The sequence below is a fragment of the Triticum urartu genome, chromosome 5, assembly GCF_003073215.2.
Source record: "Triticum urartu cultivar G1812 chromosome 5, Tu2.1, whole genome shotgun sequence".
Lineage (NCBI taxonomy): Eukaryota > Viridiplantae > Streptophyta > Magnoliopsida > Poales > Poaceae > Triticum > Triticum urartu.
In genome coordinates, this window is record NC_053026.1 from 86,817,001 (window position 1) to 86,827,552 (window position 10,552).

A 10,552-nucleotide genomic window follows, 5' to 3' on the forward strand; every position below is an offset into this window, starting at 1 on the left:
CTTAATGTTCAACATAATTCATGGAAAGGATAAGGATGTTGTCGATGGGCTCAGCAACAATTCATCCATGTTTCCATATATATGGAATCCCACAACTATGTGAACAAGATGATAGCATTGGTCAGACCCAAAAGATATAATGGTGTATGCTCGAGGGATCAACCACAAATAAGACAACATTATGAACATCGTTGGTTCTGATTTGATTTGATGATAGCCCATACTCAAATCAAAGTTTGATATGACAATAGGTCCAACAACTGATCACAGGGACCAATCGATGAAGATATCATCTATCTTCAACACACGCAAATATATCCCTTGAGATGAACTAAGCTGGCAAGCTTTTATCTTCCAACTCTCCAAGTTATTGTTTAGCTTAACCAACTAGCTCAGGGGGTAACCGACACAGATTCTTGGAGAATGGCTGGTTTGCAAGAAACCAACTTGATCACGAACTCCACATAGCGGTCAGGTGACAACCTGGTAATACTTCCGAGAAGATATTTAGAAAATCACGAACCACCGGCATGATACTAAGCTCGAGATCAATCTTGCTCTTCAGGGCAAGACGATATGATCAAAAGAGCAAGGGTTTGGCGAAATCCTAACCCGTTGATCGAAGAGTGCACCAGGAAATAAGGACTAGGTAGCACGATCAACCTTAGGGTGATGATTCAATAATCAGCACACTAAGAATGATATTAATGTCCATTAACTACCGAGCAACACAGTTGCTAGGAGTATTGATTTCACACATCATGGTTTACTTGCCGGCATTCCGGTTGCGACAACACGGGACCGAGGAATGAAAAATGATGGCAAGAAGTATCACTGCGTCAAGAATTCATGAGAGATGGTGAAATTCTCATGACAATCCTGACATAAAGGGGGTAATACTCCAGGGTAGAACAAAGCAAAAGCTGGATGGGCATTTGATCTGCAGAACACAACTGCTTTGACCCAATCTAGGATATAGATGAGGTACTGGAGTTTGTTTCTCCTAGTCATTCTAAAATAGAATGGCTTAACGGACCACAAGAATAATAAGCATCGGTAACATGGATGCACAATTATTCCTGACTATCAATTGATAGACGAGGGCCAGAAAATAGCTAAAGAGAGACAACTCAAAGGAACATATGCTTTTCTGGGTTGCGGATGCATAGATTTAGTATGCCAAACAAGTTCAACATATTTCTTCCAGATAATCCATGCAGAAAGGTAGGACTGGCAGAGTCACAATTATGAATGGAGAGCTCCTCAAGAGTACTCTGATTGTGATATTTTGGTTCAAAGAACTTCTGCCTTAATGGTTCATGGTATTTGGAAGAAAGAAATAACACGAACCTCGAGGACTGTCGCAAGGTTACTAGTATCCTAAAGGAACGAGCAAACACTATCAACAGGAGGTAAGTATGGTGAATCTCGGTTCAAGAACCCATGAATAGAATACCTACTACTACATGGCATCACGGGATGCTTTCGAGAATAATGGCCAGAATCACACACTGGGATACAAAACATGGCTAGATCACTAGGTGACTCCCTAAAACACCTAGGGCCATCAAAATAGCTCCAACATATATGTCGAGGCAATAGAGTACCTCAACTCATCGATTAGTGTGGTTGAACTGGCCCAAAGGGACATCGGGAACGGGAAGAAGGGATTTGCAAATTCATCAGACTATTTAGAGACCTGCGATGACTCGGACAGCATAACGGCTGTAAATGCTCAAAATTATTTGAGACATCCTGTAAAAATGGTGGCATAACCACTCAACAATACAATATCAAGGTTCTGAGATCAACTGTCAACATACGGAAGTAGTAGGAACGAAACTGAGGCTTGAAACTATCAATTCTATAAGTCCATGGATTAGTAGCACGTCATCCTAATAGATAGATGAGAAGGCCTAATTCTTAATCCCCGTAGAAAAGAAGAGGTTGACTCAGATCAGAAGGGCATAGGGTAAAGGAGTAAAAATAGCCTTACTTTCCCTTCCACAATCAATTCCCTTACATAACTAAAGCATTTCTAGACTCGACTTCGACCAGTTTGGCTTGGTAATCCTACAGGCAGTCAGGCTCTGATACCAAAGCTGTCAGGACCCCGATCCTAAGTCACACGATCTAGCATGTAACACTTCATATCACTTTGCGGCCTCACGCACAGTATTCCCACGGGTGCCACCTTACCTGGCCCGGGCCGTTTGCGCCTTTTGGCTCACGTATATGATAATGTCGCTAGCATCCATATGATAGAGAACCCGGGCCGACATGGCTAGTCGTGAACTCAAAGCGGCACCAACCTACGGGGACAGGCATACATGAATCACATCGAGCATGTCGGTCAGCAGCATGTGAATCCGGGCTGTAGCACTGGGCTAACAGGACTCCGGGAACCCGGGCTATAGCAGGCTAGGCAGGACTCCGGATGCCACCGTGTGACATTTCCCCGAAGGGACAGAGACAGGAACGAAGTGAAACACATGCCGGCCAGTCAAGTGTCCTGAGCAGTAGTGCTGGGCTAGCAGGACTCCGGTGAACCGGGCTGTAGCGGACTACTATGGCTCATGGAAGCACTAGACTACATTTCCCCATAAGAGAGGCTGCCAAGGATAAACAACTAGATTGTCGGATCCCACACATACCAAGCATTTCAATCATACACACAATATGCTCGATATGTGTAATACAACATGGCATCACAACATAACTCTACGACTCAAGTATTTATTCATTAGGCTCCGAGGAGCGAGATATTACAAACATGGGTCTCATGACCCAACAATCATAGCATACAAATCAAAGCACATGCGGAAGCTTAACATGTCTGAGTATAGACATCAACAAATGAAAAAGGCTAAGAAGCCTGACCATCTACCAGATCTTGCCGAGGGCACAAGATCGTAGCTGAGGTATCAAGCTAAACGTCGAAGTCCACGCGAAACTACTAGCGAGACTGAAGTCTCTCTGCAAAACATAAATGAAGCAAACATGAGTACAAAAGTACTCAGCAAGACTTACATCAGAACTAGCTACATATGCATCGGTATCAACAAAGACGGGTGGTGGAGTTTAACTGTAGCAAGCCAGCTTTGACTCAGTGGCTATCTTAAACTACGACCGCAAGTAACTCATTTGAGGTGGCGCACACGAGTCCACATATTCACCATTTAATGCACCACTATGGATCCGCTCCCGTCTCCCTACGAGAAGGCCATCCATAGCACTCACACTTATCTTGCGAGTTTTAGAGTATCCACTTTTACTTGTCTATGAACTATGCAAGAGGTCCAAGTTTCCATATCCGAGGAATCCGGCTATTCGAATAGATAATGATAACCCTGCAGGGGTGTACTTCTTCATACACGCTCTCACCACTTACCGCCATTTACACGACATGTACTCGGCAACCTTCAAGCGGAAGCCCAACGAGGGTGTCGGCCACGGCCTACCTAAACACTCAAGTCTCTAGTCCAGGTTTATCGCCTATCCAGGTTCCATCCGCAGGGAGTCCGGCTGAGGTTTCCACATACGGCCCCGGACGATGTGAACAGGGTCCCGAGACGCCAAACGGGCGCCCGGCATACCCAACCATGGTGTATCTACCGCAACATAGCCCACCCCTAGGGTCAGCGCTACGCACGGCCGCCAACACATAGCCTACAAACACCAGAAACTATTTGCAACTCCTGGACAGAGTACTAGGGTGATTAAGAAGCCGTGAGGGTCAATTAAGGATCCCAATGCATGGTAGTAGCTGATCATGGATCACAAACACAGAACTCAGTTCCTAAGGACGTCTGAATGAGACAACCCACCATGTACTCCTACATGGCCTCTCATCGCTACCTTTACCAAATCGTGTTCACACACTTAGCTCTCCATGGTAAGACATGTTCACCATGTTCCAATTCATTCCCGATGAATCAGACCTGACTCAACTCTAAGCAGTAGCAGGCAAGACAAACAAGCATGCATGAGTAGGCACATCAGGGCTCAAACAACTCCTACTCATACTAGTGGGTTTCATCTATTTACTGTGGCAATGACAGGTCATGCAGAGGAAAGGGGTTCAACTACCGCAGCATGTAACAGTTGAATCGCTGTTGTCCTAATGCAGTAAAAGAGAGCAAGAGCGAGAGAGTGGGATTGTATCGAAATGAACAAGGGGTTTTTTGCTTGCCTGGCACTTCTGAAGATATTATAGCTCTTCATCGGTGTCATTGATCTCATCATCGGAACATCGTCTACTGAGAGGGGACAATTACCGGCAAACAAGAGGGAACACAATCAATGCAATGCAACAGACATGATGTATGATCATGGCATGTTAAGGTACTGAATTCACCTAATGCAACAATTAGTCATATTAATTGAAGTGGAATTCAAACATATAGCAAATTCCAACTCCAAAACTACATACCATATATTCCATAAACATGAATTGTCCTAGTTGGTGATCTTAACTTGCTCAAACATGCATGAACATGGCATAAACAGATTCTTCATATTTTTCTGATAATTTTTCATATATAATTTATTTCATTTGGAGTTACGGTTTTAGAAGTTTTGGGTATTTTCTGAAAATAAATAAATCATTTCTGACTTATTTAAAATCCCAGAAGCATATACTACGTCAGCATGACATCGGGGTGACATCAGCAGGTCAAAGGCGTCGACCAGGTCAAACCTGACCAGTGGGACCCACTGGTCAGTGACCCAGTCAACTAACTAAGTTAGTTAGCCCTAGCTAACTGGGCTGGGCCCACTGGTCAGCGACTAACCTAACTAACCTAAATAGGATTAGCCCTAACTAACTTAGTTAGCCGGGCGGGGCCCGCATGTCAGTAGCTAGGCTAAATTAGCTAGGTTTAGTTAATCCTAATCTAGGTTAGTTAGCAGGGCGGCCCCACCTGTCATTGAGCCAAGGGATGTCAAACCCCTGGTCAACCGGGGCTAACGCGTCGGCGGCTCGACGCCAGCGACGATAGGTGCGGCGGATGGGCTTGGGTTCGCTCCTCCGGTGCCCAAATCGACGACGGAGAGCATCTACGAGCTGCTGGTGATCCTGCGCATCCATCGGTGCAAACGGGGCGAGCTGGGGTGGCCTGAAAAGTGGCCGACAACGAGGTTTAGCGGCGGCAACAGCTCGGCATTTTTGGGGTGGCGCTACAGAGCTCGGGAGGAGGCGTTGCGGGTGGCTACGGGCTCATGAGAACGTGCTGAGCACGGTGGTGTGCTCAGCTTCGAGATACAACGGCTCTAGCCACGGGGGCGACGAGGCACGGCGGCGGCGAGCTTCGGCCGTAGTGGTTAGTGGGGCTAAGTGAGGAGAACGACAGCGGGGAGAGAGGGGAAAAGCAGCGGAGCTCACAGGGATGCCGTAGAGGGGGTCAGCGAGCTCGGGGTGGTCCTGGCGGCGCCGAATCGACCGGAGACGGGCTCGGGTGCCCGAGGTTGAAGACGAAGGCGAAGACGACGTTCGGCGGCGTTTGGCATCGCGTGAGTCGTCAGAGAGGCGTAGGCATCGGTGGCGGAGCTCTTGGGCATGTCGGAGAGGCGAGGGGGAGGCGGTGGCCGCGGTGGTGCATGTCGGCGGCGACGAGCTCCGCTCGGTCGTGAGAAAGAGAGAGATAGAGCAGAGAGGGGAGTGAGGTCCAGGGAGAGGAGGGGAAGCGAGAGGGAGCGCTGGGCGTCTCCGTGGCACGTCTGGAGGGCCGGGGTCATGCAGCTGAAGCAGGAGGTGGCAAGGCGTCGTCGGCGCGCTCGCCACGCACCTGCCTGTCCTCCTGGCAGGAGGAAGAAGACCACTCAGCCCCTGGTGGGCTGGGCCTCTTCTGCCAGCTAAGGCCCAGGTACTCCCTCCTTCTTTGTTTTCTATTTTAGTTACTGTTTTCTATTTTATTTCCTCTCTGTTTTGATTTAGTTTTAGCCACTAAATCATTTTCATAAATTCTGTAGGTTATTATATGGCTTGCTAAAATATATAGAAAGCCACTCACAAACTTCCAGAATTATTGAAGTTATATTTAATATATATTAAATATAAATCCAAAGCAAATAATTATTGGATTAATTCAAATGGCCAAAATAAATGTTTCTGAGCTCATAAAAATATTGGTTTGAATTTTAGCTCTTGCCAATAATTCTATGGAATAACAGGAACATTTTATTGGACTCATTTGAGAAGATTTTTTTAAAGTTGGTTATTTGAACTGATTTCTGAGGGTTTCAACAAACCTCAATTCAACTTTCAGAAATTAGACATGATGCATGGATGCTCTCTTATGCAACTATTGCAAACAATTCTAGGGCTGTGACACTTGGGTTTATTCCCTTGAGCAGCAACTTGCTTACTGTTCTTCTTGAAGTTCCCCTTCTCCTCTTTGCACTTTTTGTTGAAACTAGTGGTCGTGTTAACCATCAACACTTGATGCTCCTTCTTGATTTCTACCTCTGCAGCCTTTAGCATTGCGAAGAGCTCAGGAATTGTCTTTTCCATCCCTTGCATATTATAGTTGATCACGAAGCCTTTATAGATTAGTGGCAGTGATTGAAGAACTCTATCAATGACACTATCATCAGGAAGATTAACTCCCACCCGAGTCAAGTGGTTGTGGTACCCAGACATTCTGAGTATGTGTTCACTGACAGAACTATTCTCCTCCATTTTGCAGCTATAGAACTTGTTGGAGACTCCATATCTCTCAATTCGGGCATTTGCTTGAAATATTAACTTCAAATCCTGGAACATCTCATATGCTCCATGACGTTCAAAATGTCTTTGAAGTCCCGATTCTAAGCCGTAAAGCATGGCACAGTGAACTATCGAGTAGTCATCAGCTTTGCTCTGCCAGACGTTCATAACGTCCGGAGTTGCTCCTGCAATGGGTCTTGCACCTAGTGGTGCTTCCAGGACGTAATTCTTCTGTGCAACAATGAGGATAATCCTCAAGTTACGGACCCAGTCCGTGTAGTTGCTACCATCATCTTTCAATTTAGCTTTCTCTAGGAACGCATTAAAATTCAAGGGAACGGTAGCACGGGCCATTGATCTACAACAACATAGATATGCAAAAACTATCAGGTACTAAGTTCATGATAATTTAAAGTTCAATTAATCATATTACTAAAGAACTCCCACTTAGATAGACATCCCTCTAGTCATCTAAATGATCACATGATCCATATCAACTAAACCATGTCTGATCATCACGTGAGATGGAGTAGTTTCCAATGGTGAAAATTACTATGTTGATCATATCTTCTATATGATTCACGTTCGACCTTTCGGTATCAGTGTTCCGAGGCCATATCTGCATATGTTAGGCTCGTCAAGTTTAACCCGAGTATTCTGCACGTGCAAAAATGGCTTGCACCCATTCTATGTGAACGTAGAGCTTATGACACCCGATCTTCACGTGGTGTCTCGGCACGACGAACTGTAGCAACGATGCATACTCAGGGAGAACACTTATACCTTGAAATGTAGTGAGGGATCATCTTATAATGCTACCGCCGAACTAAGCAGAATAAGATGCATAAAGGATAATCATCACAGGCAATCAGAATATGTGACATGATATGGCCATCATCATCTTGTGCCTTTGATCTCCATCTCCAAAGCACCATCATGATCTCCATCGTCACCGGCTTGACACCTTGATCTCCATCGTAGCATCGTTGTCGTCTCACCAACTATTGCTTCTACGACTATTGCTACCACTTAGTGATAAAGTAAAGCAATTACATGGCGATTGCAGTTCATACAATAAAGCAACAACCATAAGGCCCCTGCCAGTTGCCAATAACTTTTACAAAACATGATCATCTCATAAAACAATTTATATCTCATCATGTCTTGACCATATCACATCACAACATGCCCTGCAAAAACAAGTTAGACGTCCTCTAGTTTGTTGTTGCAAGTTTTACGTGGCTGCTACGGGATTCTAGCAAGAACTGTTCTTACCTACGCATAAAAACCACAATGGTTTTTTGTCAAGTGTGTTGTTTTAACCTCCAACAAGGACCGGCCGTAGTCAAACTCGATTCAACTAAAGTTGGAGAAACAGACACCCGCTAGCCACCTGTGTGCGAAGCACGTCGATAGAACCAGTCTCATGAATGCGGTCATGTAATGTCGGTCCAGGCCGCTTCATCAAACAATACCGCCGGTTCAAAGTAAGACGTTGGTGGTAAGAAGTATGACTATTATCGCCCACAACTCTTTGTGTTCTACTCGTGCATATATCATCTACGCGTAGACCTGGCTCGGATGCCACTATTGGGGAACGTAGTAATTCAAAAAATTTCCTACGATCACACAAGATCTATCTAGGAGATGCATAGCAACGAGAGGGGAGAGTGTGTCCACGTACCCTCGTAGACCGAAAGCGGAAGCATTAGGTTAACGCGGTTGATGTAGTCGAACGTCTTCACGATCCAACCGGTCCAAGTACCAAACATATGGCACCCGCGTGTTCAGCACACGTACAGCACGATGATGTCCCTCGAGCTCTTGATCCAGTAGAGGGTCGAGGGAGAGTTCCGTCAGCACGACGGTGTGGCGATGGTGTCGGTGATGTGATCAACGCAGGGCTTTGCCTAAGCACTATGACAATATGACCAAGGTGGTAAACTATGGAGGGGGGCACCACATACAGCTAAGAAACAACTTTTGTGTCTTTGGGGTGCCCCACACCCCTGTATATAAAGGAGGAGGGGAGGAGGCGGCTGGCTTAGGGGGCGCGCCAAAGGGGGGAGTCCAACTAGGACTCCCAATCCTAGTTGGACTCCCTTTCCTTTTTCCGAGACGGGAAAGAGGGAAGGGAGAGGAAGAGGAGAAGGAAAGGGGGGGGCGCCCCCTCCCTATTCCAATTCGGGCTCCCTATAGGGAGGGGGCGCGGTCACCCCTTGTGGTGTAAGTGCATCTAGTGCCCCTTAGTGATTTTGGTGTATTGAAGACTTATAGGTTAAGGGACTAATGCGTTTGTGAGTTTACACATGTCTATAAGTCTATGAGGAGTTTGATATTTATAGGAAAAGTCGACCCCTAAAAATGAATATCTTCGACTGAAGATTTTAGTATTTCTGAAGACTTTCATGAAGACTTTGAAAGTGAAGAAATTGGTGTGTCCGTGAAGACTTGATATTCATGCGAGCAATATGAAGCTTGAAGTCTTTCATTTTCATAGTTTTGTTTTTCTCTTTCTTGAGTCATAGGAAACACCATACTATTAAAGGGGGTCGAGGAAATACTAAGGAAAAATTTCCATGTGATGCTCAACTCAAAATCCTACACCTACCAATCCCTTCGAGTGAAGCCATTGGAAATCTCATACAGTTCAGTCAATTTCTTCAGTGACAGAGACGAAGTTCTTCTGGTCTCTGAGGAATTTGTCCTGACTAAGGAGTTAGGAATTCGCCAGTGCGGATTGCCTACACAGTGAGGAACATGATAGCCCTGAGGATTTTGCTACTCAAAATTCCGACCGTTGCTGTGCTATGCGCCAGCTGTCCCAAAATATCTATCCACCTAATGGTCATATCATTGAAGGGCATTTATGTCTTATCATGTCGGGCTGCTCCCTAGGCTATAAATAGCCGCCCCCTACAACCACTAGCCGGGAGAGGCTGCTCCGAGAGAAACCGACACTTGTCATTTGAGAGCAACCCATCCTCCGAGGACTTTGAACGAAAATCATCAAGTGAGGAAAAACCAAAAACCCAAAACCCAAACACCTACAAACCCCAAGTGATTGAGCATCACTGAAGAGATTGATCCTGAGTGGATCCGACGCTTGTTACCTATGAAGACTGTGCTTCTTCCAGACGGTTAGGCGTCATGGTCTAGAGCATCCAAGAGGAATTGTGGATCGCCGGGTGACCAAGTTTGTGAAGGTTTGGAAGTCGCCTGAAGACTTACCACGAGTGATTGGACGAGGTCTGTGTGACCTTAGTTCAAGGAGAATACGGTGAGGACTGGGTGTCTTGGACTAAGTGTCCTTGACTGGGTGTCCGGGACTGTGTGTCCTCGAGTTTAAATACTCAGCCGCTCCAACCAGACGTACAACTGAGACAGGAGTTGGAACTGGTCTACCAAATCATTGTCTTCACCGAGCTTACTGGTTCTATTTCCTCAACTCTTTCATTTCCTCATAACTGTGCTGTATGTTTGTTCATATCTGTGTTAGAAGACCTTGACTGAAGACTTTCTCAATTTCCTCAGTTCTATTTCTTCAGTCTGTTTGTCTTCATCCTGTGTTATCCTGTGATTACGCTTCCTGTACTTTGTGCTTGTCTTCATTTCATCATCATGACTATGCTTGTATTCTGTTATGTTTACCTTTGAGTACTTATTCCGCTGCTAGTAGTTCTTCGCTAAGGAATTTCCTCCCTAGCAAATTCCCCAGTGAAGAATTTCATAAAAATCGCCTATTCACCCCCCTCTAGTCGATATAACGCACTTTCAATTGGTATCAGAGCAAGGTACTCCCTTGTTCTGTGTGATTTTGGTTTAACCGCCTGGAGTTTTAGTTAT